This window comes from Rhinatrema bivittatum, chromosome 5, assembly GCF_901001135.1.
Source record: "Rhinatrema bivittatum chromosome 5, aRhiBiv1.1, whole genome shotgun sequence".
Classification (NCBI taxonomy): domain Eukaryota; kingdom Metazoa; phylum Chordata; class Amphibia; order Gymnophiona; family Rhinatrematidae; genus Rhinatrema; species Rhinatrema bivittatum.
In genome coordinates, this window is record NC_042619.1 from 309827893 (window position 1) to 309851513 (window position 23621).

Consider the following 23621-nt stretch of genomic DNA (forward strand, 5'->3'; position numbering starts at 1 on the left):
GACATTAATTTTCAGTGCATATCAGAGGCATCTTTGTTACTAATGTCCTGCAAGGTCTAAGCACTTAAGATTCTGGAAAATGCACCTCTTGATTGATTTTTGTTTTTAATATTTTAACATTTATAGGGAACCACATTACCAGCCAAAAAGTGCAGAGATCTGATAATTACATAATCAGCACAAGGATAGTAATAGAAAAGTAAATCAGCTTTATATACTGTATAACTTCTAAACAAAGGAGACACAAAATTCACAAGAAAATTACAAACACAAATTAGACAGCTACGGGTAAGCCAGAAAAACTTATGCAAACAGATAATGCAGATTGACAACACTACTTACTGCCCAGCAGCCGTTTTGCACACCTCTTGGTCTTAAAGAAATTTATAAGAACATAAGAAATTGTCATGCTGGGTCAGACCAAGGGTCCATCAAGCCCAGCATCCTGTTTCCAACAGAGGCCAAACCAGGCCACAAGAACCTGGCAATTACCCAAACACTAAGAAGATCCCATGCTACTGATGCAATTAATAGCAGTGGCTATTCCCTAAGTAAACTTGATTAATAGCCGTTAATGGACTTCTCCTCCAAGAACTTATCCAAACCTTTTTTGAACCCAGCTACACTAACCACCTCCTCTGGCAACAAATTCCAGAGCTTTATTGTGCGTTGAGTGAAAAAGAATTTTCTCCGATTAGTCTTAAATGTGCTACTTGCTAACTTCATGGAATGCCCCCTAGTCCTTCTATTATTCGAAAGTGTAAATAACCGAGTCACATCTACTCGTTCAAGACCTCTCATGATCTTAAAGACCTCTATCATATCCCCGCCTCAGCCATCTCTTCTCCAAGCTGAACAGCCCTAACCTCTTCAGCCTTTCCTCATAGGGGAGCTGTTCCATCCCCTTTATCATTTTGGTTGCCCTTCCCTGTACCTTCTCCATCGCAACTATATCTTTTTTGATCAGTTTAACCTCTGTTCCCAGCCTGTCAACCAATTCTATCACAAAGCTCTATAAGAATCCTCAAATACTTCTAGGGTAAAGAAAGCCAACTTAGGTTCTTGTATAGACAAGCCTGATTTTCAAGGTATATGGAATAATTCATGACATTCTACATTAATAAACAATTTACATGTTTGGGTTACCTTGAAAAGCAGATCTCCATGTGGTTCAGAAGGACCAGAGCTAGTCATGGTCTAAGCAGAAATGCATAACTCTGGTCCTCAAGGATAGCAAACAAGTCATGAATTCTAGATAGTCACAATGTCTACTTCTCAGATGTGGTCCAAGCTCCCAGTTAGTTTGCATAGCTCAGTGACCCAGAAAACCAAACCTGTTTGTGGCCAATGAGAAAAAGGATTGGGTATCTCTGGTTTAAAAGAACCTTGAATGGGGCTCCCAACCACATTAGATTAGGGAGATCCATTAGGCTCATCTCAGCAAGGTCAGAGAGCACTCGATACCTGAACACCTGAGATTACTGCCAGACAGTAAAGCTTTTAGGAAAGCATTAAAAACATGGCTATTCAAGCCAGCATTCGATACAACGAACCTGAGGAGTGTAGCTGGGATGGAGAAGTTAAAGTATAGAAGAGCATTAAAACATGGTTATTCATGCAAGCATTTGATACGAGCCCAAGGCTGATATCTGACTTATGAGGAGAGGTTGAAGGACCTAAATATGTATACCCTAGAGGAGAGGAGAGGAGTGCAGGGGGGGGATATGATACAGACCTTCAGATACCTGAAAGGTTTTAATGATGCACAAATGTCAAACCTTTTCCATTGGAAAGAAATCAGTAGAACTAAGGATCATGTATTGAAACCCCAGGGAGGAAGACTCAGAACCAATATCAAGAAATATTTCTTCACGGAGAGGGTGGTGGATGCCTGGAATACCCTTCCGGAAGAGGTGAAGACTAAAACAGTGAGATTTCAAAGGAGCATGGGATAAACACTTGGGATCCCTAAAGGCTAGAGGATGGAAATGAAGAAAAGAGTGAATGGCGGTAACTTGCTGATACAGATATTACTACCCTTAACCAATAAGCCTTCATGCTGTTGATGCAACTTCATTATTGCTCTCTGTTTTTTCGGCGGGGGAAAAGAGGAAAAGGAGAATTAGATTCAGACAGCAACCAACAAGGACACTGAATTTTATGGTCTGGGAAAACAAGTATGGGGGAAAACAAATAAGCAAGGGGGTAACTTGCTGGTGTTGCGGTTACTACCCTTAACCAGCATGCCTGATACTTTGGATGCAACTCCAACATTGCTCTCTGCTTCAACGGAAGAGGTACAAACTTAGATTGTAACCCCTCTGGGGATAGGGAAAATACCTACAGTACCTGAATGTAATCCGCTTTGAAATAGTGCGAAAAGCGGAATATAAATCTAAATAAACAAAGAAATAAATAAAGAGGTAACAGGGAATTGGACTCAGACAGCAACCAACAAGGGTCTCGACTTTGACTGTCTGGGAAACTGATTAAGTATGGGGGTGACCTGTATGGCGCAGCAGATGCTACCATAAGCTTGCTGGGCAGACTGGATGTACCGTGTTTGGCCCTTTTCTGCTGTCATTTTCTATGTTTCTATGAAGCTGGATTGGAAAAATTAATAGGTTATATGAAATTCCAATTAGATCAGCTGAGATGTTTGTTTACTAGTGGGAAGGAGTAAAGAATGGATCTGTAAATATGCACTTAAGCGCTATTGCACAATGGGTGACTAAAAATTGATCTGCAGAAGCAATAGTGTATTATTCTGGTTTTGTAATTTCTTTTTTTTAATATTATATTTATTATGTATGTTTTAATTTGTTAGCGGCCACAATCTTAGGAATGAGCAGTTGATAAAGAGAATTTGAATTTAAAATGTATTTATGTACTCAACGCTAAATTTTAACAGTCCCGAGTAGAGTAAATTGTACCTTCTACAAGGACAGTAAGATGGAGGGGTTCTACCCAAATTGCAATATAATGTATTTCACTGACTGGGGACCTCAAAAATCCAAACCTGCTGACTTCTGATACTAGCTCTGAGAGGCATGTTATGCACCAACTGCTACTAATCACAGAAAGAAAAGTCAGATCTAGCACTTTTGCTTTTCAATAGACACTTATCAGAAGTAAAAGAAAAGTCACTGAATGAAGATACAGCGATCAATGTTTATTTATTTAACGATTTTTATATACCGACATTCACTGGGAATATCACATCGGTTTACAATTAATAACTTAGCATAACGTGCTTTACAAAGAACTGAATAGATACAAACATTGTAAATAGTAATATGTCCGTGCAATATTAGACTCTGCTGCTGAGACCGCCTTAGAGAATACAGCTCCTGGTATACCCAAGGTGGTCTCCCATCCAACGCGGCTTAGCTTCCAAGATGAGACAACAGCAGCACATTCAGGGCAGCATGGCCACAGGCCAGAGGATAGGGCTAATTCTGACTTTTGTTTTAGTGAGGTGGGCAACTGTGTACTGAAGACTAAGGCCCAGGGTGGATACAATTAGCAAAATGACGACATTGGGATTTTTATGTAAACCTTTTATTTTATTTTTTTTTTTTAAACTAAAAAGATTTTTCTCTTCAGGATAAACTTAATTGAAACAATCTGTTAATACTCATCAGGAAACATTTTCTGTAGTACACCTAACTGCAAAGTTGTACATGTATATCTAGGTGTACACAAAGCCAAGCTGATTTTCACACAAATTCAGTTTGAACGCTGAGTGGTTATACAGGTAAAAATATACATGTAATTTTACCCACTGCAAAACAGGGGATACAGATATACACAAATTGCTTACATGCACAACTTTCAAAAATTTCTAAATATAGATGGAAACCAAAACACCCCTTTATATGCAGAGTTTTGGGTAGCTAAAAATTCACTTAAGCAAGCACATGTACTCAACTTATGCATGTAAGTCCTTATTTCACACGTTTACATTCCAAGTCAGCTTTTGAAAATGGACCCTAATATGTTAAGATCCAAAGGGGAGAATCTTTAAAAACTTTAAATTATAAAAAATATTAAATGAGCTGAACCCATGGTGTATCAAAAATGTTGGTTGCTTCCTGTATGATCAGAAGAAAATAAAAATTATTCAACTTTTGAGGTAGAATTGTATAAATAAATCCCAAGAGGTCAAATTATGTACTTATGCACTGGTGATTTGTTTGAAAATGATCGGCTTTAAAACCCACCTCCCTGGGCTCAAGGAAACAGCCCCTGACAGCTAGCAATGCTCGTTTCTAAATGCTGCTTTGGTGGGCCCTTTTGGTTGAATTTCTACGTCTGAAGTTCCTGGGCTCACAGGTAGGGGGCACTCCTGCCCCAGTTTCTGATGTTCTTATATTGCTCATTAGTGAAACAGAGGCCCACTTCTTGCAGCTGACGCCAATTAGACAAGTAATTTACGTTTTATCAGTTACTTATTGAGTTTGATTACTTCCTTATAGGCTCTCTCTCCCTTGATTTGCCTATTTGTATCCTAAAGTTTCACCACAATTAATGTTATATTAAAATTTACCATTTGAATGTGTTATTTGGCAAATTACAGTATTACACTATTTTTACTTGTTTTCTAATTTGCTTTGATGTTTTGACAGAATTTACTTATTTGTGATCAATCAAGTTAAACGAAACAAAACCTATTGCGACTGCTTTAAGTTATCCCAGACACTACTGCATAAGTAGGGACATTCATTTCCAGCTTTTATTTTTCCTGGTGCTTTCATTATAATAAAAAAAAATAATAATCAGTGGAAAAATTATCTTTCCACTGACTTTTCTCCTGTGTGTTGTCACTTTTTTGTTCTAACATTGAAATTCCGAGGAAAGATAAAATAAAAACTGAAAATGGAGGCCCCTATGCACATAAATGCCCATTATAAGGTTAGAAAAGTATCATTGTTGAGTTATAACTATGCTAAGTTTGACTAAAGCTTTTTACAGTTTATTTTTCCTATGAATTTCAAAATACAAGCCAAAAACCTGCTCAAGACATATTTTCAATTTCCCAAGTCACCATATACAAAGAGACAAATTTAACTGAAATCAGTTCTAGAAAACCACATATATCAGAATCCACCTTTATAGTCAGAAGTCCACTAATGGAGAGGAAATTATATAAAGAAAACAAAAAAAAAAAAGGGCATCTAAAACTTCAGTCTAATGAACGAGTCTCAGATGGTTCTCGCGCTGGCTGAGACACCAACACAGAGACCACACCCTTGTAAAGAAATTATATATTTCTACGCCCTGAAACTTTATAATAAATTTCCAAGGAAAATACAACCAAAAAAAGGTCCTGGTTGCAACAACTTAGGTCTTATCAAAAAAAAAAAAAAAAAAAATTTGCTTCCTCTTCTTTTGCATCGCACAAGCCATGTCTGGAAACCATATCATACAATTTAAAAAAGGAACATCTTTATATCTGTCTGAATCGAAAGCTAACTGAAAAATCATGGTCGGCGGCGAAACAGCATCTCCATCCTACATAATTCTCCATCCCACATAATTCAGTCAAATCGAGACTGTCAGGGGGCAGCTGAGAAACAGTAGGAGCAGATTGTGAGGAACTGCCAAAGGACCTTGCAAGATTAGGAGTCAGGGCATCTGAATGGCAGAGGAAATTTAAATGGGGAAAAGTGCAAAGTGATGCACATAGGGAAAAGTAATCCCAACCACAGGTACACGATGCCAGGTTCTATATTAGGAGTCACACCTAGGAAAAGGACCTTGGAGCTCTTGTGGCAATACTTTGAAATCCTCCACTCAGTGCATCAGTGGCCAAAAAAGCAAATGAATGATCCAAAATGGAATGGGAAATAAAATGTAAACTATCATATTGCCTCTGTATTTGATCCATGGTGCTACTGCACCTTGACTATTGCGCCGACAGCTTAGGAAAAGTTAATCAGTCACTGATTCCTAAATCTCATAACATTTTCCAAACTTTAAAGGCTGCTGTGTAAATTATCTTTCATCAAACAAAAATCATTAAGTTCAAGCTTCTTCAATCTGTCAATATGCAAGTGAGTTATTTGATTTTTTTAATGTCAAAGAGGCCAAGACTACCATGTCAACTTTGGTAGATAATTGCTGAATCTGGCCAGGCAGGGAAAATTGCAGTGCAGCTATGGTTTCCCAAATAGATTCAAGATTGAAAGTTTTCGGGCACTTAAGATAGCACGCCACTGAACTCAATATGAGCTCACTAGAGGAGAATCTCCCAAGCCCGCATGAAATGATACACAGCTTCCAGGATGGCTCCAAGAGCTCTGTTCTGTACCAGTCAACTCTTACATCTTCACTACTGTTCCATCCATTGTTGCAGCTCTGCCCAGCAGAGGCTCCACTTCTCCAATGTCTGAGCCGATGCTTACTCCTCCTGTCGCTCCGCTGGCATCATCGCGGCTCACCCGTGTAAAGGGGGCTGCCATCCCCTCTCTTCGCCAGCACAGACAGAGGGGCTCTCATCTCAGGGGAGAGTAGTACAGCTTAAAGAGATAAACACTACCTCTCCATTTCTCCATGCGATCCAGTGAAGCCAGGCCATGAATGACAAATGCGTCAATCTGGCCAAGGAGTGGACTGGGTTCAGAACAAAAACCCAGATCTTCCCCTTGTGCTCAACTATAACGTAGATAAATACAGACAACTATGCAATGACTGTATAGCATCACAGTGCGACCACCATCTTGGACCTTTACAGGTTTTTTACTACTGTTTATAGCTTCTTACCTTAATTAGTAGTAGGCAGAAATTTCACATTTTTGAGGCAGCTTCTAAATCCTAATACAGGTTTTCCCTGGCCATGGACTTGTTTTTAAATTAGTTTCCATAATAAAATTCCTGAACTGCACACAAAGCTCCTAGAACTGCTCCTCTATCTTGACTAGATTGTAACCTCCAAAGAGAAGGAACAGTCTCCCCATACTCGGGCGGATTTTAAAAGCCCTGCTCGCATAAATCCGCCCGGATTTATGCGAGCAGGGCCTTGCGCGCCGGCGCGCCTATTTTCCATAGGCCGCCGGCGCGAGCAGAACCCCGGGACGCGCGTAGGTCCCGGGGTTTTTGGAAGGGGGCGTGTCGGGGGCGGGGCCGAACGACGCGGCGTTTTGGAGGCGGGGCGCCAGCCCGGGGGCGTGGTCCAGGCCTTCAGACCAGCCCCCGGGTCAGAGCACGGCACGCCAGCAGTCCGCTGGCAGGCGTAAATCTACGGACAAAGGTAAGGGGGGGGGTTTAGATAGGGCCGGGGGGGTGGGTTAGGTAGAGGAAGGGAGGGGAAGGTGAGGGGAGGGCGAAAGAGAGTTCCCTCCGAGGCCGCTCCGATTTCGGAGCGGCCTCGGAGGGAACGGTGACAGGCGGCGCGGCGCGGCACGCGCCGGCTGCCCAAAATCGGCAGCCTTGCGCGCGCTGATCCAGGATTTTAGAAGATACGCGCGTATCTTATAAAATCCAGCGTACTTTTGTTTGCGCCTGGTGTGCAAACAAAAGTACGCGAACGCACTTTTTTTAAAAAATCTACCCCACTGTTTGTACAGTGCTGCATATGCCTTGTATCTCTACAAAAATGAACAACAATAGGTTTTGAATCAGATATGGGAGATTCTACTGCTGGGTAGTAATAAGCTGGCAAATGAAGTCACTGCAGGCACAGGTCATGCACTCTGTTCTCATTCAAGAATATACCAACATGACCGAACTTACATGGGTGGTCTGATACATCTATGTCAGTTTCTCTCTATCAGAGCTGCACTCCAGCTCAATATTCAAATATTAACATTTATAATTCTTCACTGCAGCTTGTGTTATGAATTGTTTTGCAGATTTGATTCTGAATTTTATGCTTTTCGCAGTTTTTGTGTGTGTCAATGGCTCTTTGTTATCTGTGTAGAGCAATATTTTTTTGAAGCATAGAAGACAGCGTGTAATGGTAAATTGAACCTACTCTGAAGACAGAACAGTGCCACAGGGATCTGTGTTGGGACCAATTCTGTTCAATATCTTTGTGAGCAACCTGGCGGAAGGGATAGAAGGCAAAGTCTGTCTATTTGCGGATGATACATCCACAAAGCGACAAATAAACTAGCTCCCATCTCATTAAGCTCTCAACTACAACCACACACCTCCTCCAGACCAATCAGAAGCGCATACAGAGGAACACTGCAGGCTCCACAAATTAAATCATCATTAAGCAAACGAGCGCTATCTTCAGCAGGCCCTCACCAGTGGAATATGCTTCCCCCAGATCTTAGACTAGAACCCAGTCATCAAGAATTCAAAAAAAGATTGAAGACATTTCTCTTCCAACAAGCTTTCCCAGACGATTAATTTTACGGTGACAAACAGACTTCCCAATTCCTAAGTATCCTAATTACGGACACTGCATCAAGTACTAATTTTAGAATCTGCTACTGGACAATTACCATTGAGCTCAAAAATTTACTATATTTTATATATATATTTGGCATTGCTTATATTTATATTTATTGATACGTTAAACAGTTAAACTGTCTTTATAAAATATTATATTGCTTTATTTATTTCCAGTTAAACTATTATTACTTTATTTAGCACTATGTTAAATTGTCAATCAGTTATACTGTTCCATATGTTCCTCGGTTCCATGTAAAGCTCCGCTCTCTGTTGAGCAGTTCTTCGTTTTATGTAAACCGGATTGATTTGTAGTCCCTACAAGAACTTCGGTATATAAAAATAAAAAATAAATAAATAAATGATACTAATATTTGCAACAGAGTGGACTGGACACGCCGGAAGGCTAAAAAAGAATGAGACCTGATTTAAGGAAGCTTGAACAGTGGTGGAAGATATGGCAGCTGAAATTCAATGGCCAAAGAGGCAGGACATCAAAGATTCAAAACAATATCCATAAGGTTCAAGATTTTATTGTATTTAAAGGCAAGCAAAAAGTTCAAATTGTCAGCATCAAGCCAAATCATTCATGTCAGTAATTTCAGAGTCACCCAAAACGGGCCATGTTTTGAAAGGATTGCGTCAGGAAGAAGCCTAACAAGACAGTAAAAATTGAAATCAGACAAAACAATCTCAAAAACAAGGACATGTACATTTAGGAATACACAAATATATATAAGCTGGAAGTAATGTAAAGAGAAAATATATAATATTGTCCGTTATCAAAACTATCTGGTAAAAAGTATTTATTAGAAAAAGCATTCATAAAGGTATTTGAATATTTAAAAAAGAAAATTCTAATTTTTTCAAAATATGTTTCACAAGATGCCTATAAGTGTAAAGAAATATACAGTAAGATGTTATGCATAATGTGTGAAAGTGAAAATGTGCTTAAATATTCACAAACTTACCCACAAATGATAGGGTACTCATCTACAATATGAAAGTTATTGTGGTTTGAACACTGTATCTGAAATATCATATGAAATTGTGTGTATTGCAATGAAGGAATATTGGAGATCTAAAAGACGAGATATAGGATAAAAATGAAAATAAAAGCAAAAGGCAGAGTCGCTTACCTGTAACATGTGTTCTCCAAGACAGCAGAATGCTAGTCCTCACACATGGGTGACATCATCAGATGGAGCTGAGCACAGAAAACGATTGTCAAATTATCTAGAAACTTTGGCACACTCAGCATCCCAGCATGCTACTATCCGCGCGTCCTCGCAGGGTCTCCCTTCAGTCTCATAACACAGAATTATGAAAAAATAAAATAAACATAACAAAACTCAACTCCACAGGGTGGCAAGCAGGTTTCGTGAGGACTAACATCCTGCTGTCCTAGGAGAACACCTGTTACAGGTAAGCAACTCTGCTTTCCCCTAGGACAAGCAGGATGGTAGTCCTCACACATGGGTGAATCCCTAGCTAAAGGCTGTTCCCGAATGCAAGCCAAACCAACACGCAACTATCCAGGTGCCAACGGGCACAACAAGAGAGGTGCTGTTGGAAACAGAGGGAGACAACCTGAACCCAAAAAAGGGGCTCTAGGCCGGAAGAGTTGGGTTCTATAGCTGGAAGAGATTCTGAAGGACAGACTGGATGAAGCTGCTATCGTGTCAGCCATGAAGTAATGAGCAGCAAACGTGTGGAGGGAACTCCACGTCACCCACTTGCAGATCTCAGACAGGGGGACCACCCTAAAGTGGGCCACCGATGCTGCCATAGCTCTGACAGAATGAGCCTTGTCATGGCCCCCAAGATACAGCCCTGCTTGCGCATAGCAGGAGGAGATGTAATCTGCTAGCCAGTTAGATAGGGTTTGCTTGGCAACTGCAACTCCTAATCTATTCTTAACAAATGAAATGAAGAGTTGCGTGGACTGCCTGTGGCCTGCTGTCTGCTCCAGGTAGAAGGCCAAGGCTCTGTTACAATCCAGGCTGTGCAGTGCCCATTCACCCTGGTGATTTAGATGGAAATCTGTCACCATATTTGGCAGGAATTTAGGGTGCATACAGACAACCACCCTATCATGAAAGAACTTTGTATGGTGGATACGTCACCAGCACCTGAAGCTCACTAACCCTGAGTGCCAAAGTGACCGCGACCAGGAACATGACCTTCAGGTCACAAGTGCGCAGTGGCTTGAGTTGAGCCAACACCACATTAAGGTTCCAGGATACAGTAGGAGGAAGCTTTAGTTGAAAAAGACCTTGCATAAAGCACCTCACTATGGTTTGCACAGATAAGGGCAAACCATCCACCCCCTGATAATAGGCACCGATGGAACTCAGATGCACCCTGATAGAGTTGGTTTTTATGCCAGCATCTGACAGGGGCAGCAGATAGTCAAGTGGTTTTGGTATAGGGCAGGCAAACTGATAAGACTTCCTGGAGGCTACCAGGACCCAAGACACATCATCCGATAGGGGCTGCAGACTTAGCCTCAACATCCAGGCCATTAGAGACAATGCCCTGAGGTTGGGATAGTGCAGCCTGCCTTGATCCTACATAAGTTCAAGGGAGGTCCCCAGATCGATCGGGTCCCTGATAGAGAGATCCCGCAGGAGTGGGAACCAGATCTGCTTCGGCAAATGAGGGGCTACGAGGATCATTGTTTTATGTAAACATTGTTCATTGTTCAGAGTTCATTGTTTTATGTAAACCGGAGTGATTTGTAGTCCCTACAAGAACTTCGGTATATAAAAATTAAAAATAAATAAATAAATAAATAAATCATGGATCCCTTGTCCTGCTAGAGCTTCAGGCGAATCCTCAGCACCAACAGAAGTGTTGGATACTCGTAGAGTAGGCTCCTGCCCCAGTGACTGGCAATGGTGTCTGTGGCTGGTTTGCCGTCCCCTCTGAACAGGGAGCAGAATTGTTTCACCTTGCTGTTGCAAGGGGAACGAAGAGATCCAAGGCTGGGGTTCCCCAAAGGCGGAAGATCCAGTCCACCACCGCCAGTTTTAGGGACCACTTGTGGGGTCGAAGGCTGAGGCAGTCCTCCAGCACATTCTCCATCCCTGCAAGGTACATGGCCCGAAGCAGCATGCCCTGAGACCGAGCTCATGACCAAATCTGAACTGCTTCCTGACACAGGAGGAACGATTCCCGTACATCCATGTTTGTTGATGTACCACATTGACACATGGTTGTAGGTCTGGATCAGGACCATCTTGCCGGACAAGCAATCCTGTAACGCCCAAAGCATGTAACGAATCGCTCGAAGCTCCAGAAAGTCGGATCTGGCACAGAGTTTCCTCAGTAGACCACAGACCTTGTGTGCGGAGGCCTTCCACATGGGCACCACACCACAGGGTCGACACATCCAGGGTGAATACAATCTGAGGAGGGGGGAGACTGGAAAGGAACCCCCTGTTCCAAATTGGCAGGCTCTGCCACCAAAACAAGGAGGCCTGGAGCAGCAGAGTAACATGATGCAACGCTGAGGTCCTGGGTGTCTTGCCACCACTGGGACCACAGGATCCATAGAGCTCTGCACATATGCAGGTGAGGCATAGCTGTGACAGACAGTGGCCACCATGTGACCCAAAAGACAGAGCAAGAAGCAGGCAGAGAACTAAACCTGCAAGGGATGCCAGTGCACGTGCCCGATCACGAGGCAGATAAGCTCTGGCTTGAGTCGTGTCCAGTTGGGTGCCGATGAAGCTCAACTGTGCTGACGGGTCAGATGGGACTTCGGGTAGTTGATGACAAACCAGAGATACTCCGAATGGTCAAGCACAGCGATCGAAGCGCCCCCTCCAGGGAGTCGTTCTTGACCAGCCAGTTGTCCAAGTAGGAGAACACTTGCACCAGTGGAGGTGCACTCCTACTGCTGCCAGGCACCTGGTAAAGACACGAGGTGCCGATGCCAGGCCAAACAACAAACACCCTATATATTGGAAATGAAGCAAAGATACTTCCTGTGGCTGGGGAACATTTCGATGTGGGCATATGCGTCTTTGAAATCGAGGTAGCAAAGCCAGTCCTCTTCTTGCAGGAGGGGAAATCAGGGTGACCAGAGAGACCATTTTGAACTTCTCTTAAGAAACCAGTTCAAAGCTCTCAGGTCCTAAATAGGACAGAGTTCTCCTGTTCTCTTTGGAATCAGGTAATAGCAAGAATAGATCCCCCTCCCTTGCTGCTGCAATGGGACGAGTTTGACTGCTCCAGCTGTTATAAGGGCAGAGAGCTCTGTCAAAAGTGTTTCCTAATGCGAGGAATGACCCCAAGCAGAGCATGGAGGAGTGTCCACAGGAACACCCAGAAAATTGAGTCGATACCCTCGAACAATAGAGAGGACCCACCGGTCCGAGGTGACACCGGGCCAGCAGTCCACAAAGAACCACAGCTGGCCCCCGACTGGAGGGCTCGGCATCAAGGGAACGGTCAATTGGCTTGTGCTCCCCCGTGGCCAGTCAAAACCCCATAGCGGGTTTTGACTGGCCACGGGGGAGCACTAGGGGCCGCTCTAGTCAACAGTGGACCCCCAGGCTGAGGCCTGGGGGTCCACTGTTGACTAGAGCGGCCCCTAGAACCCACTCATTGAGCTCGGGCACGGGATGCTGGAGGATAATATTTCCTCTGGTGGTAAAAGGACCTTCACAAGCCCAGTTGCAAGGATTTCGTGGCAGTGGACGAGGGGTCAGATGTACTGGCCGATAGATGCTGGAGGGTCTCATAGTGATCCTTCAGTTGAGCCACAGCATCCCTAACCTTGACCCCGAAAATGTTCTCGCCCGTGCATGGGAGATCCATGAGCTTCTCCTGGACCTCCAGCTGGAGATCCAAGGCTCGGAGCCAGGCCATACTGCGGGTACCAATGCTTGCCACCGCCACCCTAGCAGACATTTCGAATATGTCGTAGGTGGAGCGCACCTCATGCTTGCCACATTCCAAGCCTTGATGGACAATAGCCATAAGGGCATCCTCTGTTGCTGCTGGGGCAGACACTCCAACAACTCTTGGACTTGTTTCCAGAGGTTCCGAGAATATTGCATCATATATAACTGGAAGGAAGCAATATGGGCAATCAGCATGGCGCCCTGGAATACCTTCCTGCCCAGCCCATCCAGCACTCTGTGCTCTCAGCCCAGAGGGGTGAAGGCATGGGTGCGAGAATATTTGACCTTCTTGAATGCAGACTCTACCACAACAGACTGATGTGGGAGTTGACGCCTCTCAAACCCCAGGGCCTGCTGTACCAGACAGACCACATCCACCTTCCTGTTTACCGGAGGCACGGAGATGTGGTGTTCCCAAATTCTAAGGAGTAGGTCCTTGAAATTTTCATGCACAGGAACAGCTTTCACTTACTTAGGGGTATCAACGAACTGGAGAACCTCCAGCATCTTATGTCTGGCATCCTTTTCCATCAGAAGCTGGAACGGAATGGTTTCTGGCATGGTCTGGACACAGCCCGCAAAAGTTAAGTCCTCAGGCAGGAACTGGTGCCGATCCTCTAGAAGAGATTGGTCTGAAGGAAGATATCCAGAGTCTTCAAACTTGGAGGTTTCATTTCTGCACGGGTCATATGGGGCATCTTCTTCACTGAGATCACCCGGAGACACTGATGGAGGGCTCTTGCCCAGGCCCTTCGGTTTGGGCACCAAAGGCACCGATGCCCCCAAAGGACCCGGAACCAGACCAGGAAATGCCGGTCCGGACAGGGGAGGCAAGGGTAGCCGCGGGGGCATTGATGGATCCTAGCAGCAGCTGCGTGGAAAGGATGCCTGGAAGAACAATCAAGATGCTCCAGCAGCAGGGCCAGCATCGAGGTGCAGGCTCCGGCCCAGTAGAAGCACCAGTGAGGCCAGCAGTTCAATGCCCTGAATGGCTCGGAGCACCACCAATTGCACCCTACGATCCAATTCCTCCTGGAAGTCCGTCGAGGACAGAACGGACAGAGGAGGGGGAGGCATCACCAGATCTCCCTCCGGAAATTAGAAGTTCAAAAGATAATTCAAAAATACATAAATTCATGAGATTAGCAAAAATCATTTTTCTTTTTTCTGCTGCTCTTTGTCCACTTGCCCTCTTTGCCAATCTCATGTATTTATATATTTTTATATTGTCTTTTGAACTTCTAATTTCACTCATTTACCTGGCTGTCCCTTTAATAAGAATTCCCAGCCTTACATCAACCTTTTGGGAGGTCTTTTTCAAGGTCTGTAATCCCCTGTCACTTACCATGTGACCTGGTCTTTGGAATTCCCAGCTTTACGTCAACCTTTTGGGCTGTCCTTTTGAACTCTGACAGCTCCTATCACTTTTTCCATGTGACCCCCCTCTTTCGGACCATTTGCTGTACATGTAAAACCGGTATTTCTCTTGCAAGCTTTGTCAGCATTTTCTGCCTGTTTGTAAACTGTGGTAAGGTTTGAATGTCTATGCACTTCAGCCATCCATCACTGTTTCTGTTTCCTTCTCATCGTGCCTTTATCGCTGGTAACATGCTTTCTTTTTCTCTCCAGACCTGCTAAATCCCAAATAAAACTATTTTCCTGGTAAGAAATATCTTTACATACAGTCTATTTTTTCAACTTTTCTGACATGTACATGTCCTAACTTGTTTTGATTTCGTGCTGGCTTCCATTCTGTATATTTTTGTTTCATCATATTTCTCCACTCCTCTAACCAGTAACCCTGCACTGACTTATTCATTTTTCGTATCTCCTCTTGGTCTGGTCTTGCACAGCCTTTCTTGTTTTTCACTATCGCCCATTTTAATTTTTGATATCTTCTTACATTCTAAAGTAGAATATTGTATTTTATAACCTCCATTCCTAATTATAGCTTCCCCCCCCTCCCTTAGTCCCCCCCCCCACTTAGTAGCTCCTTGTTTAATGGTCTTCCCACTCCCCAGTTTCATAATCAGTTCTACTGTAAAGCCTCTGTGGCTGCATTTCTGTTTAATGTTAACCGATGTGATGTTATTAACGAATGTTGAATAAAATAAAATGTTAGACTTGTCGTTCCCCCCTTCATTTCTTCTTTATACATTATTTCTTTGACCAATGTCTGTGTGCCGATTACAGTTGGGTTCACCACATGCCTGCTCATCTGTACATTTATACTTTAAAAATAACTCCTTTGGGATTCTCTCTTTTTTTTTTTAAGAACCAAACCATTTTCCAATAGCCTTTTTTCTGGATCTTTCATTTTTCATTTTTGGGGATAGTTTATTTGCATTTTTTTTTATTATATTATATTTTTTGCTTTCATTTTTATCCTACATCTCATGTCTTTTTGACCTCCAATATTCCTTCATTGCAATACACACAATTTCATATGATATTTCAGATCTTCAAACCACAATAACTTTCATATTGTAGATGAGTACCCTATCATTTGTGGGTAAGTTTGTGAATATTTAAGTACATTTTCATATTATCAAACATGCATGACATCTTACTGTATATTTCTTTACACTTATAGACGTCTTGAGACATATTTTGAAACAAATATAGGTTTCCCTTTTAAATATTCAAATACTTTTTATGAAAGCTTTTTCTAATAAATATGTTTTACCATGCATAGTTTTGATAACAGAAAATATTATATATTTTCTCTTTACATTGCTTCCTGCTTATATATGTGTGTTCCCAGTTGTACATGTCCTTGTTTTGAGATTGTTTTTTCTCATTTCAATTTTTACTGTTTTGTTAGGCTTCCTCCTGACGCAATCCTTTCAAACCATGGCCTGTGTCGGGTGACCGTGAAATTACTGACATGAATGATTTGGCTTGATGCTGACAATTTGAACTTTTTGCTTGCCTTTAAATACAATAAAATCTTGAACCTTATGGACATTGTTTTGAATCTTTGATGTCCTTCCTTTTTGGCCATTTTTATTTGATGGATGGACTTTTGCCTATTATCATTTTCGCTCATGGCTGGGATTCAATACCAAGAAGTGCAGAGTCACGTATCTGGGGTTCAGTAATCCAAAAGAGCTGTATGTGATGGGGATGAAGGGCTGTTGTGCACGGAGCAACATCCTTGGGGGTGATAGTGTCTGGCAATCTGAAGAAACGAAGTAATGTGACACAGTGTTAGCTAAATCCAGAAGAATGCTGGGCTACACAGAGAAAGGAATAATCATTAAGGAAAAGGAAGCGATAATGCCCTTGGTACAGGTCCTTGGTGAGACCTCACCTGGAGTACTGTATCTCACAAGGGAAAGAGACAGGATGGAGGTGGTCCAAAGAAGGGCAACCAAAATGGAGGGGAGGGGGTCTCCATAAAATGACTTATGAGAAGAGGTTGAAGGATCTAAATATGTATCCCCTGGAAGACAGAAGGTGCAGGCAAGATATGATACAGACCCTTAGATTGTTGGAAAGAAATCAGTAGAACTAGGGGTCACATAATGCCTCAGGTACAAAAAAAAACCTTAGATTGTAAGCCCTCTGGGGATAGAGAAATACCTACAGTACCTGAATGTAAACAGATGTGATATCTCAACTGAGATCAAATGTCGGTATATAAAAATAATAAATAAATAAATAAATAATAATGAAACTCCAGGGAGACGACTCTGAACCAACGGCAGGAAATATTTCTTTATGGAGAGGATGGATGCCTGGAATGCCCTTCCGGAGGAGGTGGTGAAGACAAAAACAGTGCGATTTCAAAGGGGCATGGGATAAACACTGGGGATCCCTAAAGGCTAGAGAATGGAAATGAAGAAGAGAGTGCATGGGGGTAACTTGCTGGTGTGGCGGATACTACCCTTAATCAATAAGTCTTCATATTGTTGATGCAACACCATCATTGCTCTCTGCATCAACGGCAGGGGGAAAAGAGGCATTAGATTCAGACAGCAACCAACAAGGGCACTGAATTTTACATTCTGGGAAAACAAATAAGCATGGGGTTAACTCGCTGATGCAGCTGTTACTATCCTTAACCAATAAGCCTTTATGCCATTGATGCAACTCCAACATTGCTCTCTACTTCAGCAGCAAGAGGTAACAGGGAATGGACTCTGATATCAACCAACGAGGGCCCTGGACTTTGACTGTCTGGGAAACTGATTAAGTATGGGGGTGACCTGTATGGCGCAGCAGATGCTACCATAAGCTTGCTGGGCAGAATGGATGGACCGTTTGGACCTTTTCTGCTGTCACTTCTATGTTTCTATAATTAGGCAGGATATATCTCAAAATAAAATTCATATTAAAAACAATTTCTCTAGTAAATACCAGCCCTGGTTTCTAGACGATTTGCCCACTTCAAGTAAACAGTTTGCTTTAGCCTTTCTGAACAGTGACAAGTACAAATTCAAACAAAATAAATCATTTGAAGTTTAGTTTAATCAAATACAAAGCTGAATGCAAGTTGAATGTCATTTTGTGTTTTTAATTACATTCCAGTTACCATGCAAATCAGCTGGACACAAATCAAATACATACATTAAAAAAAAAACAAAACTGTGTGAACATGTATATTGTCATCCAGCCTAGATCAACAGCTTAGTGGCCTGTGATACAAGTTGGTCTCAAGTAGGGTGATTATTTTTATTTCAAGCAGATTTAAATCCTCAAACAGCTTAGATTTAAATCAGTTCTACTTTATATTTTTAGAAAGCTGCTTGCTCTTTGGTTGATGTAACTATTAAAATGTTTACACCTAAACAGAACTTATGCACTAAATCTATTACATATTTTTGCAGCAAGAGGGTATCCCCCAATGCTATATATTTGTACAGTGTTATGAACAAACTGACTTGCAAGTACACTAATGATCTAAGCTTGATGTCAACATCCCTGGGAATTCCTGAGGTTTGACCCCTCAATTCCAGGAGAATGTCCAGTAACAGGCGGCACAGGGCACGAACTCGCTCAGTAGTAGCCGTTTCAACAGCTGCACCGGCAGTGCAGAGATCATAACTGCTGGGAGAGTGGACGAGAGATGTTTTTGGACTGGTGCCACCTCCTCCTGCACTAACCAAAACATGGCAGAAGCAGGCGAAGAGGAGGAAAGCACTTCCTGCCCACCCTTCCCAGTCTCCATGATCTCTACACTGCCAGCTTGACAAGCACAATAAGGGGAAAAGGAAGGGGCAGGGGGAGACTACCACAGCAGAGGACAAGGGGGGAAGAAGGCAAAAGAGAAGGAGGAACTGGCTAGGAGGAGAAACTCCAAGTGAGAGAAGGAGCAGCATAAACAGAATCTACCGGAGGGTAGATTTTTGATCCTGCGGGTTCTATTAAATAATTCACCCCTAGTGTGTGTTAGTGTCTACTGTCCTCCCTCCCTCCAGGCGGAGACGATGCTTGAGGTGAACAAAAGGTTGGAGGGATACATAGGGGATCCTGTTGTCATGGCAGGAGATTTCAATGTTTCATTAGTTCCGGGAAAAAGACACCTCTAGTCAGTCTTTAACAGGCCAAGGGAAACCCAGGAAAATATTAAAGCAACTGCTGAAAGATAGTCACCTAGTAGATATTTGGCGGTTACGTTACCCTTACAGCCAGAACTATTCCTATTTTTCACATTCACATAACTCATACACCCGGCATAGATAGGTTTTTAATTTCTAAAAATCTGGTGGCCAGATCGGGACCAGTAGATATTGAATGTATTACCTATCCTTTGGACATTAGTAGGCCATGGTGGGGAGGAAGGGCATACATTTTGGAGATTAAATGACTACTTGCTCATTTTGTATACTTATCAGGACAGGGAGGAGGAAGTTCTGGAGGATTATTTTGAGTTGAATGATGGGCAGGAGGTGGGGGGCCAACATTGGTGCAGGAAGGTATGAAGGCGGTTACTAGGGGGCATTTAATAAATATGGGGACCTACCATAAAAAAAACAAACCAATAAACGCAGGGAGACACTCCTGCTGGAACTCACGCGTTTAGAAAGTAAACAAACAAAACCCAGGTTCGGTTAAGGTAGGACTTCTGAGTTGGAAGCGAGAAGAGATAGCAGCCCTGGATACTGCAGCGATAGCGCATCGGCTAGATCTTTTACATCAAAAATATTATGAGTTTGATAACAAAAGTAGTAGACTTTTAGCAAACTGTTGCGCACTCGAAGCCTCAAGGCCATGATCTATCACATTAAAGCCAGTTCAGGGGAATTGCTCACTCACCTGGGGGCTATTCGGACCAGGTTTCAAACATTTTATGGGAATCTCTATACTCCTGAGATTGGGGCTCCCAGAGAAGATATTCAGGCCTACCTAGAGGGGGTGACACTATCTATGCTTTCAGATTCAGATCAACACATTTTGGGGAAACCCATTTCCTAATTTGAGGTAGACTGGGCCATTAAGCATCTTAAATCTGGGAAGGCCCCAGGATTGGATGGCTATACCCCACTCTTTTATAAAAAATATCGCCATACCCTCTGGGACCCCCTGGCACGGATGTTTAATCATATCCGGAATGGGGACAGTTACTGCCAAATGGTAATGTGGTGGGGATAACTTTTATTACCCAAGCCGGGGAAAGATCCTACAAATTGTCATCTTTTAGACCAATATCCCTAATTAACATTGACTTGAAAATTCTGGCAAAAATTTTGGCTTTTCACTTGAGAGGTAGAATTGAGGAGCTCATTCACACAGATCAAGCGGGTTTCATACCAAGACGTACCACAGCAGATAATATTAGGAAATTAATTGACTTGATCTATAGTGTTCAGCGGACTACATACCCAACCATTTTTCTTACTATCAACGCTGAAAAGGCGTTTGATAGGGTATTTTGGCCCTTCTTATTTGCTGTTCTGGATAAAGTGGGTTTGGGGGGTCCTTTTTCCACATGGGTGCGGGAACTTTATCGGGCGCCCCAAGTATGTTTAAAAATTAATCATAGTTACACAGAGAACTTTAAGGTACAGCAGGGAACTAAGCAGGGTTGCCCTCTGTCTCCATTACTATTTGCTCTCAGTCTAGAACCCTTCACAGCAGCAATTCGACAGGATCCGGAGGTGTTTGGCATTCAGGTGGGAGCTCGTCAATACAAAAAACCTTTCCCTTTATGCTGATGACATTTTTTCCTTAACACAGCTCTCTCCTCCCTGGATAAGGCAAAGAGTCACCTGGAGGTTTATGGCCATCTTTCGGGTTTTCGTATAAACTATGATGTTGGAGATTTTATCCGCCCATTGTGATACAGAATTGGAACGGGAAGGGAAACGACTGTTTCCCTTTCGGTAGACAAAGGGGCTCATTCGGTACTTGGGGTAAATTTAGGGCTAGACATTGTGGCTCTAACACGGAATAATTTATCAACACCTTGTACGGAGTATAATGGGAGACTTGGGATAAATCGGACAGACTCCAGCTTTCCTGGTTTGGTAGGATAAATACTATTAAAATGAATATATTACCCCGACTGGGATATCTCTTTCAGGCTCTACCTAGTCTCTTTCCTATACATGAGTTGACACCCCACTTGAGGAAACTCTTTTATTTTATTTGGCACAGGAGGCCACCGTGGGTAGCTAGGATGGTGTTGAAAAGGAGCTGACGGGACGGGGGAGTGGGACTCCCATCTTTAATACACTACTATGTGGCCGCTCAACTCTGATCGGTAATTGAATGTCATGATCCTAACTTGACCAAACAGTGGATAGAGATAGAACAGGCTTTGGTAGGGGATCTTCCACTGCACACCCTGTTTTGGTCGGAGGGTCTCTCCAATCAGACACTCAAAGACTTTCCTCCCCCTTTACAATGCACCTATCGCATATGGAGATGTTGGAAGTCCAAATTGGTATGGAACAAACAATATTCGATGCTTTCATCTATCCATCATCTGAGACACTTTGTTGTTAGGAGATTGAATCCCATATTTCTCCGATGGGAGAAAATGGGGCTTACTTGTTTGGGGCAGATCTGGCAAAATGGAGTGATAACATTTGATCAATTACAAAGGCTATATAACCTTCCTAAGTCTGACTTTTTAGCCTATGCTCAGCTGAAACATTTTATTAGTACTAACGCAGTAGAGACAGATCTACAGCAGGGCACTGCATTTTGGCGGGTAAAGTTCAAAAGCATATATCAAAAATATATCAATTACTGATAGTTCAAGATTGCATTCAAGGAACCCCATAGGAGGCAGATCTGGGGGTCAAGTGGGACAGGGGCCAATGGGAAGAATGTTTTCAGAGTCTGGGCCGGGTTTCAATGCCAGCTGTCTTGATGGAAAATAGATATAAACTCCTATATCGCTGGCATTATTCTCCGGCTTGTATAGCCAGATGATCTCGGGACCAACCACCTACATGCTGGCGGCAATGCTCCCAAATCGGCTCTCTTTCATATGTGGTGGTGGTGTCCTCACATCCAGAGTTTCTGGAAGGCTTGTCAGGAGTGGATGGAGAAAGTCCCGGGTGTCCCCGTTCCATTGACAGCAGAGTTGTGGCTACTAGGCATTCCTTATGAGGGGTACTCCGAGGAGCAGCACATATTGTTTCAGTATGTGGCGACCACAGCACGAGTGTTGGTGGCGGCACAGTGGAAGTCGCACACAACACAGTTTCATAATCAGTTGTTAGTCAAATTGCGGCACATACAACGGCTGGAAAAACTGACAGCCATCAGGCCTTTTCTAAATTTCGTAGAGTATGGTCTCAGATTACCCGTTACCTCCTTGAATAAAGAGGACTTGGAACACTAGGAGGGTCCCCATGGGGCAAAAAGGGGAAGGTGGTTCATGTAAAAGACAAATGAGGAGGTTTTGTTCCTGCAGTCAGTATTTTATTGGTAGCATGTCTAACTATACTACCTCCTGTAATTTGTCATTATGATTGTGATAGTTCTATTTGTTGACAATGTAATGTATTGTTAATGTGCATATATAATAATAAAAATTGTCAATTATAAAAATATATATATATTTACACAAGGGGACATGATGAAAGGCTAAGTATCCCTTTGCCCATTTCCTCAATCATTCAATCCCTCCTATGCAGGGCCCCTCAGATATGAGAAGTGCCGCAAAATCTGCCCCTTCCCGTGAAATATACAGGTCTAGGTGGACTCTCCACAAGAGACCAGAGTGCCAGGCCTAGTCTGCAAAGGAAGGGAAGGCCCACTATCCCTTGGCAACGCTTTGCGTTTCCACTGTTACCAAACTCTTTCCTGGTCCACTCCCCCTCCCCCACCCCATGAGTGCATTCATAACGTGCAGGCCTGGCAGCACAATCAACGTCAACTATGGATGGAGGCAGAAAAAGGAGATACCACCATCCACATTTTTAAAATGGACATCCTTCCCCCAACCTGGGCTTTGATACCAGCTGCCCCAGCTATACTGTGGCCCTTCCCCTGCAGGATCTGGAAGATGTGGGCGGCAGCAGTTCCTCCTCATCATCCCCATAGAAGCTGGTTAACCTTTTGTGTGGAATACCCATGTGGGGTAACCAGAACACCCAGTCAGTGCAGGGCCCTGCATCCTCCCCCCACCATGCCCTGTGTCTGCCCTTATTGCCATAACACCACTCCTACCTGGTCAGTTCTAGGTAAACATGAGCAGACCACTGGATGACTTTGGGGGATAACTATTTCTAGGTAGCTTTCACTGCTGTGTTTCTCAGGATTAGTGGATATATGCTCCAAATCAGTGGTTCTCAACCAGTGTCTTGTCACGCACACGCAGGTGTGTCGCCACGCTTCCTGGGCCCCCACTGCTCCCCCTGCCCCATCAAGATGAGAATTCTTCCTCCGCCTGAGCGGGACGCAGCAGGACAGCTGGAACAAGCACTCAGCGGTACTAGCAGCACGGTCTCTTCTTCCCACCCCCCCCCCCCCCCCCCCACACACACAAAAGGAAATGGTCGTGTGGGAAGAAGAGACCGTGCTAGGTACAAGTGCCTGCAGCATCGGCCCGGAGCAAAAAGAGGAGCAACGTCGGCCCCTGCGGCCAATGGGACTCCTTTCTCGAGGCCGCGGGGGCTGTAAGAGGAGGTAGTTGCTGCCACTAGTTGTTCTTTGGTGGGGGAGGAGCGAGAGTGAGTGAGTGAGCGTGTGTGAGAGCATGCATGTGACAGAGCCAGTGTATGTGATTCAGAGCCAGTGTAAGTGAGAGAGAGCCTGTGTAAGTGAGAGAGAGCCTGTGTAAGTGAGAGAGCGCCTGTGTAAGTGAGAGAGCGCCTGTGTATGTAAGAGAAAGAGAGACTGTGTGAT

At 43.4% G+C, this 23621-nt stretch overlaps 1 protein-coding gene across 1 annotated transcript in view; it reads right to left on the reverse strand.

Moving 5' to 3' along the window:
- LMAN2L (lectin, mannose binding 2 like) overlaps positions 1-23621 on the reverse strand; it is an 86056-nt gene that overhangs the window by 31701 nt on the left and 30734 nt on the right. The window lies entirely within an intron of this gene.